This window comes from Balearica regulorum, chromosome 1 (assembly GCF_011004875.1).
Source record: "Balearica regulorum gibbericeps isolate bBalReg1 chromosome 1, bBalReg1.pri, whole genome shotgun sequence".
Taxonomy (NCBI): domain Eukaryota; kingdom Metazoa; phylum Chordata; class Aves; order Gruiformes; family Gruidae; genus Balearica; species Balearica regulorum.
The window spans coordinates 154,909,491-154,918,394 of NC_046184.1; the positions used below are offsets into that span (position 1 = coordinate 154,909,491).

General features: G+C 45.3%; 1 protein-coding gene across 2 annotated transcripts in view; it reads right to left on the reverse strand.

Moving 5' to 3' along the window:
* MYO16 (myosin XVI) overlaps positions 1-8,607 on the reverse strand; it is a 406,643-nt gene extending 398,036 nt beyond the window's left edge. Inside the window, exon 1 of one of the 2 annotated variants that reach the window (XM_075740353.1) lies at positions 8,350-8,607. The gene's annotated coding sequence lies outside the window, so the exon portion shown is untranslated. The remainder of the gene's footprint in view (positions 1-8,349) is intronic. The other variant, XM_075740347.1, reaches the window with a different exon arrangement.
* Between the last annotated feature and the right edge of the window lie 297 nt (positions 8,608-8,904).

The window sequence follows — 8,904 nt, forward strand, 5'->3', positions numbered from 1 at the left end:
TGACTAGATTCATTATTGACCAGGTATTCAGGTCTACTGGAACACGATGACTTCCATCGGGCAGAGAAACGCAGGCGTGACCGCAGCCCACGGACTGCCTCAGCAGCAGCTGCCACAGCCAGCGCGACGCTGCGCAGTTGCTGTGGGCTCTCCCTCTGCGTGCCCAGGATTCCTCTTTCTGCAACAACTGCACAGCTACCCCAATCCAGCACCTTTTATTAAAGCTTTGTAAGAGAAATGTAACATCATCCTCAAACATCCTCTGTTCAACTAAAAGTTGAGGGAATATGACAGGGAGGGGAGGGAGGGGGAAAACAACCACCAATGCAAATCCTACCAGTCCCGTACCAAGGAATAAAATTTCACTTTTCTGGAGGAAACAAAAAAGTCCCTCAGCATTCTGGAAGGAAATAGATGCAATAAAGAAGTATTAACATAAGCATAAATTCGGAAAGCCTGGATAGTATTTACACCAATAGCCAAATATACAAATAAAAACTGCTCAGACTGTGAAGCTACAAAGCCTCTGAGAGTGCAAGTTACCATGAACCAGCTTGGTTTCCTCAGTCTTTACTCACTGGGATAGGACGCCCCACCCCGATGAACAGTTTTGGTCTCAAGACACTGGGTGTCTATTAGAGTACCCTGCAGCTCCTGTGTGCTGTTTGTGCCCACGTTTTCTTTCACAGGAGGAGGAAAAAAAATGTCTGTAGACATAGAAGAGATGATTAAATACCAAAATCTCACTTGATACAGAACTGGAGTAAAACTACTGATCCTGTCACCATCCACTTACCCCTCTGCGTAGTAAGCTACAGCCACCATCAGGGCTAGGGTCTCTCCACTGGCAGTACTCGCATTAAAACCCAGCTAGACCTGAGGCTCAGGAGTGCTTCCAAGCTTTTTCTGCCACAGGCATGAAGGGGCAATTAAGGGCAGAAGACCTCCTGGGAGAACGCTAGAGAAATGTCCCAGGCAGAGGAAGCCAAACTTGGCAGGGTCCGTACCCACACTGTTTGTCCAGAGCAGACCTTGAAGCAAATTAGCCAGCCAACAATGCCCTTTTTCCCCCCGCCGCCCCTCTTCAGAAGGAACTACTTCTCTATCTCTGGTAGGGATACTGAATTAATTAGCATATATGCAGTGTGAACAATCAGGAGACTTGAACCTGGGACTAAAGCGAGAGCCAAACGGTTTGACGCTAAAACACATTCAGTGAGAAACAGTGAAAGGGGTCAAGGAAGTACTGGGCCACTTGACACCAAAAACAGTATCTGCGGTAGGAAGTGGAAGCAGAGCAGAGTAGCTTGCAGTGTTTTTGTATCCTTTCCTTTATACAGTCGTGTTGGCACACTGGGATGTAGACGAGCATGTCCTGCTGGGAAAGGAAGAGATGTGACAGGACTGAGGAATTGTGAGCCCAGGCCAGGATCTCGCATGCTGAAGCGACTCCGACTGTTTTTGCACTAAACACACATATCCGCGCCCAGCGCACCCCAAGCCTACAGTGGCTCTGCCTAAAAGTGAACCATTTTCTTTTACAAAGACAAACAAGCAAAAGATTAGCTTAAAAGCCTACTACAACTGTTGTGCAATAAAAACAAGAGACAAGCTTTTAGGCTTAATTGCTTCATCAGTCCAATAAGGGAATAAAGTATTCTGAGCTGAGAGCTTGCTTGTTTCTTTTCCAGCTACATCTATTAAAATAATAAACAGGTCTCTCTCTACAGACCTTATTCATATTCTATTATTCCGAACTGGCTACAAAGCTCCCAGTCTTCAAAAACATTAAAAACTTACTGTTTAAAGAGAGCAAGTTATTAATTTTTAATTCTGCAAAGCATGAACTCTCTTCCAGAACTCAGGGTTAGTCAAATTTATCAATCTCTGGAAAGAGCAAGCCTGCTTATCAAAATTAAGAGAACACTTGAGAGACGTTCTCTGAGAATAAAACTTCTGTGACCACGTGCTTGATGGGCCAGGATATTCTCTACCTGGTCCTCTGTCCCATTGAAACATACTACACAGATTACCTGGAAGCAAGCTACAGGAACAGCTTTATCCTGGCAAGGCCACGCCACATTTCAGAGCAGGCTTAGGGCTGCTCCAAGTTGCACCTTACCATTTATGCTTATGCAAAGCTGCCTTGGCTGCTATAAACTGCCAAGGCACACAGCCAGTACACCCTGTCTACACCCAAGTTCTCCTCCTCACCCTCTGAAGGCCAAAGATAACTGTGGTATAAAGTGATTCAAGCATGCCTTCTCCGCTAGGTAATATCTGAGTGGAATCTCATCCCACATGTGCATGTTCTAAAGCCAGAGCCATTTGGGTTGTGATAACTGACTATAATAGGGGTTTGTAAACACTTGGCACATACCTATCTTTGCCATCATGTAAAAATAGAACAAATAGTAATATTTCCTTATAGACATTTCCTACAGAACATTGCCACAGAAATAAAGCTCTCTATAAGCACTGGAATTAGTGGTTCTGATTTCCTTACGAGTGCATTTTCCATAAAAAGTCTTGCTCCAGCGCTAATTACAAAATTAGCAAGAAGCTTACAAGTAATTAGATCGGGGTGTTAAATCACTAATGTTCCTTAAATAAAACTCCTAATTAGGACACATTGCACATTTATCTACAAGCTAGATCTGACAAACTGCCCAAACTTTCCCTTTCTAGCTGACAACTGGGACACTGCCAGGGAAATATTAAGCACCCGCAGTACTCTCTTCAGGAAGGAGCCCGCGTTTGACTTGCACAGGTGCAGGCAAGGACTCCTATACCCATCCACTTGGACCCCAAAGCAGACAGGTGTAGTAGCACGTATGGCCATACGTTCAGATACCTACCACCAGACAGTCATTCATCTCTCTCTCTTTCGATTACGCAGGGAGCCTGGGCACTTGCTCAGATTCAGCTTCCGTGATGGGATTTAGGTGCTGATACCATAAAAATACAAAACTATCAGCACTGTCTGGTCCTTCCTCCTCCTACATGGTATTTCTCAGACTGTAAGATAAATGCAGGTGGACAGATGCTTTTGTTTTATTACACCTAATAAAACAGCACCTGACACAAAGGCATCTCAATTGAGAATTGATCCACAGTAACCTACTGCAATACAAACAGCAACAGTTACAATTCCTTTATAGCCCACTTATCTGAGGCACACTTAACTGCTTCAAGAAAACCCAACAACCAACACACAACTATATCGACATTCCATGAATCCTGCAGACACTCTTTCCAAACATTTTGTCTCTTATTCTAATCTCAAAACAAAACCATCCGTGATCTCAGAAAAGCAGATGCACAAATCTTTGCGCATCAAAAGGAAAAAACTTGTTTGAAAAAAAGCTTTTCACCAGTTTATTTCAAGTCCGCTGAATATTGCTTCATGTGACCAAAGAATTTCTATTTGTATGGAACACTTTGCTTCCACTTTGACATCGACCATCATAAAAACTAATTATGTCTTCTGAACCACAAGCAGTATCTCTCAGACACCTGGATTTTACTATCGGATGAGGTGGGTATATGCTCGTGCCACAGCTGCAACATACCTCAGACGCCTACAAGAAATCCTAGCACGCACGCCTCTGGGACAGAGCTAGCTTTCAGTATCTCACTATGAACTGAAATCACATTGCCCAGTTACCTTTAGACAAAACTTTGAACAGCAGCCCCTCGTTGCCAGACATATTCACGTGACAAACCCAGCTGTGCCATCTTAGCCATTTTCCCTGGGGGGGGGGGGGGGGGGGGGGGGGGAAAGCTTTAAGTGATTTGCACAGTAACTTCAAATACCTTTCAGCTGCTAAAAGGAACGTTGTATTTTGGAAGAATTTGTATTTTCTCTCCAGAACTTACTCTTTCTCCCACCAGCTCAGATAAGAGTGGCTGATGCCTAAAGGCACCAGAAAAATTAGCTTGGTTACGACATTGCCCATATCTCTGAGACAACACAGGCGTCAGCCTCTCGCACTGCTGGGGATACATGTGCTCTTCCATCTTTTTGAGGCCACTGAAGTTATGATTTGATACCCTACCCTAGACACACATTCATTCCAGAGAGGAACAAGCCATTTTTAGCACATCTGGAAATAACCAGCTACTTCTCTATGTATGATCCAAAAATCAGTTATTTCAACCACCCTGAAGCCATTTTCCTGAGAGGCCCCGTTGTTGGGATTGTTTAATCTACTTTTAGTCTACCTTTTAATGTCCCTTTTTGTTTAATACCACAGCAATTAGCCCAGCAAAAATATAGATATTTGCTACATCTATTAGAAAAAAAAAACCCTCAGTCATACTCTTCCTACAGCACAACATAGCAAACTGTTTTTTAATATTATTTTTCTCCTACTGCAACTTACAATAATCTCAGGTCTTTTCTCGTGGATACACCCAATCCTCTGTATTCAAATATTCTTTCATACTGGAGATAGCCAGAGGTGGTCTGACTAAAAACACGTTGGGTGCTTTGTCAGAAAGAGCAAGTTTTGCTGAAACAAAAGCCTTTCTCTGAATGGTATTGCAAATCCAGGATGTACTTTTCGGGAAAACCATGATGACCACAAATGTCAGCTACATTACCCAGTAACCGAGATCTAGCATCACCACAATCAAGATTTAAAGCGTGGTCCTATGCTTCAGGTTCCACAGCTTACTTTCATGATCCCAAATATTTTAGGGAAGAGAAAAATCTTTCCCTGACAAAACAGGTGTAATGTTTGCATTAATGGTTCCAGGAAGTAGGGAGAGTAGTATTTTAAAGTGAAACATTTAGAAAGAAGGAACAAAACCCAAAATCCATAATCCAACCCTCCTCTTCTGCATGCGTAATAAGACAGGCCAGGAATATACACACTTACAGGCACGAATCAGAACATGGTGTATTAACAATTACTCCACAAAAAGGCTGTGTGAATAGTCATACATATATATACACACACACACACATATACACACACACACACACACTGATGTTTATTTGACTGCAGTGACATGTCTCAGAAGTTAAATGAATTAACAGCTAGGCTTGGCATCACATGAAACACACACCTTAGGGAAAATTAACAAATCTAAGTGCAAAGGTTAGAGTTAGCTGCTTGCCAGGAAGGTTCTTTCATCTTATCGAGCCAAAATAATATTTGTCATCTTTTTTTCAGAAAGGTGCAACAAACTGTATTTCACATGAGCTTGGCAGAGTCTTAAACCAGCAGGTCTGGCCCACAAAATGGCAAGTATCTCCAGCAGCTGTTGTTGTTGACAACGTGCGACAACATGATATTCCCAGACATCATCAACTGCATCCCCAATTATTGCTAATTCTGTGCAGGATTTTAACATTTTCCTATGTTCATTAGCTACAATTATCTTAACAACAGTTAAAAGCAGAAAGATGAAGTGGAAAAACCACAGAGAATGTGCAAGTGAGGTTTGCTAGGCTACAAACAGAAAGACAGTAACAAGCCAACATGCAGGCTCAGCTTGAGATAGTACTGACTGTACAAAGGGGCTTTGCACCATACTCACTGTTTGGGTTTTTTGTTTTGTTTTGTTGTGTTTTGTTAAGGCAAATGAAAAATTTTCTAGTTTGCCACTTTTTATAGAACTGGACCAATAATAAAAAAAAAATCATGCTCATGGAAATCTGGATAAAAGCATTATTCAGATTGGGAGAATATTTTCTGTTGTATCTCACAACTGAACAAAAAACCACTGTGTGCATCTGTGTACACCTATATACAAACTGCATATTTAAGCACCTTTTTCTGTGAAACAAACACACAGAAATCACTCCGAAATAACTTTGCGGTTAGGACAATCAGGTAAGACAGAAGAGGCTCATGTTCAAACCTGTAATTCATCTCATGAAAGTGTCCCATTTATTATGGCCACTTACCTCATCATCACTTTGTCAGAGTTTCCATGTCTAAGCTAAGAAACCATTCCTCTCCAAAAGAGGAAAAATGTGGTTGAAACTGCCGTTCTGTCATTTTATGACAAAAATATTTTAAGATAGTTTTAACCTAAATGTTTATTTTTCTTTGTATGACACCCTACATAAGCATGGTATTTTATAGATACCTTCAAGCAAGGATCTGAATTTAGCACTAAAATGTTGTTTTACAAGAGTGCATGCCAAATGCTTTTCATCTCATTATGCTGGTTTGAAATAATACTGCTTAAAGTAACACCATGCTAGTATAAAACATGAGCTATTTCAAAGCAGCGTAATAAAACACTGTTTCATGATGGTCAGTTGCCTTAACCAGTACTACAAATTCCAAGCAACTCAAGCTCCATTTAATTCCTACTGTATGATTAAAGAATATACTATACTCTAGGCAGTTTTATTCAAATAATTTTGTACACTTGCAGTTGGAAGTATTTTGATCTTCCAGTTCGAAGATTTTCAACATTTATCCACTTTCCACATTAAATACATGTTCTGCATACCATATGTCAAACTTTATCGCTAGTACTTGCAAAGTTATTCTATAATCAGGAAAGATTCAGTTCACAATGAAAAAGTATTATAACAGAGACAGAATGTATAAAGCCAGCTTCAGTCTGGAAACTTTCAGTTCTGGCCTAACCTATGTAATTTTAGACAAATGGCTTCTCCTCTGTTCCTTCCTCTTACAAATTGCTTGCTGTACCTGTGTCATCCCTTGAGGCCAAGGACTGGCTTTCTCTTTGTATAATGTGATTTACAGCTGGGATTTCTGAACGCTACTACAACACAAAATCACTGCAACGGTTCAGAGCTCTGCTCTACCAATCACCCTAATCCCAGTCTTTACTGGTACTTTTAATGGCATCCCTGCTGCTCCATGCAATAGTCCAGGCAAGAGAACTTGTCCCATCACTCTGAACCTACTGTACACACACACATATACATTCATAACATGCTTTTTCTCGTTTGGTTTGGTTTTTTTTTTAACCCTAAGGTCACATCTCAGGCACTGGCAATAAAGTCTAAACTTGTTCTGTCCAGCAAAAGGGAATGGTTCTACACCTGCAAAATCTTTCCCAAAGTAAAACACCACCGAAAAAGCTACTACTTCAGCACTCCCCGTAGACTACTGCTAATAGCAAGTCTAACCACGCAGCAGAGTACATGGAGAATACAGTGCTCAACAGGAGAATACTCTCTTATAAAGATGTGGGACCAGGAGACAAGAAACCATGATCTGCCTGAGATTCTGCCCAGAAACAACCCACGGCAGGAGCCCCCGGTCTGCCATCACACTCAGACCCCTGAGCTGCTCCAGGGCTGACACCTCTGTTTTGCAGGGCTGACATTCTCACTTTTCCAGTTGGAACAACAATGTCAAGTTTAAAAGTTTCCCACAGAAAGTTCATAAGCTCGCTGTGCAAACACCTAAATTACATCGCCCTCCTCTTCCTCAAACAAACGGGATGATTCTGACTCAGTATCTTCCCAGAGGAAGTAAAAATCTTTTTTCTCCAGAGCAAGCCTCTGGGGCCAGCACGTTCCCAAGACCAGCAGTCCTTGCCCTTGCAAGCCAGGATTTTTGGTATCCAGCCTCGCACATACCCACACGCTCCCAAGTGTCCATGGCAAAACCCGGGCCCAGGGAGCCCTCCAGCCCGGCAACAGGGGACATGGGCTCAGAAGCCACCTGAGGCGGGCTGGTGGAAACGAGCCTGGCACACAGCATTGCTCAGAAACCCTTCTTTCATCCGCTTGGTAGGCACGCTTCTACAAAACATTGGGATTTAACCAACTGACACTACCAATAAAAGAAAATGTTTATCAGAACATTCCCATCCAGTTGCCTGTCAGCACTGATTTACACCGGTGGGATGGCAGCCTTGCATCAGCCTCTCCGCCCAAACGGGGGGCTCAGGAAGCGCAAGAGCATTCTCATAAAGGGGCTAATTGAAGGAAAAGCACAAATCTGTTAGAGCCTAGGTTAGTTTTCTCACCGCTGCACACAATAAGAGCGGACCGAACCGAGCACCTCAGTGACCCGCTGGTTCTCCCTCCCTCCTTCGCTCCCCACCCGCAGCACGGGCAGCTCCTGCCTCCCCCAGGGCAGCCCTCACCAGGGCCGGCGCCAGGCTGCGGGCAGGACACGGACACACAGACAAAAACACAGGCAAGGAGAGGGAGGAGGGAAAAAAAAAAAAATAAAATAAAATAATAAAAAAAAAGACACACACACCCCTCACACGCGGGCAGAGACCACCAAACCGGCAGAACGTGCCTCCTCCTCTCTCCACGCCGGGAGACCCGCGGGGCAGCCCCTCCGGTTCGCGCCTGCCGGGCACCCCGCCGCACCCCTCCCCGAGGGCGGCACTCACCTCGAGGGGGACGCGGCCTCGGCAGCAGCCTGCGGCGGGGGGAGCCGCCTCTCCGCCGGTGCCGGGCAGCCGGCCGCACGGCGGGGCGAGGCGGCGGCGTGGCTCGGAGCCGCGGCACACTTCCACTTTCTCTCGGGGGGGTCTGTCTTTGCGGCACGGTGCGCCCAGCCCCGCCGAGCCGTGCCGAGCCGAGCCGTGCCGAGCCGAGCCGTGCCGCCTCTGCCTGCCTCCCCCAGCACTCCTCCCTGCCTGCCTCTCGCAGACGCCTCCCCGCGATGCGATGCCCAGCTGCCGGCCACGCCGGAGCGGCCGGGGGGCGGCTCCCCCTGCACCGCCCCGCCCCGGTACCTGCCGGGGCGCCCCGAGGGCGGCGAGGCCGTCCAGGGGAGGCACCTCGGCCCCTTGCCCCCAGCCTCCCCCCCGGGCACAGCGCCGAGCCCCTCTCGTATTCCTCTGCCCCCCTCTCCAGCACGCACCCGCCGTGCTTGGGGTTCACCCGACCCCGCGGGGCACGCCGCAAAGGGCTGCTGCTTTTTTCCATTTGTTTTTCGAACT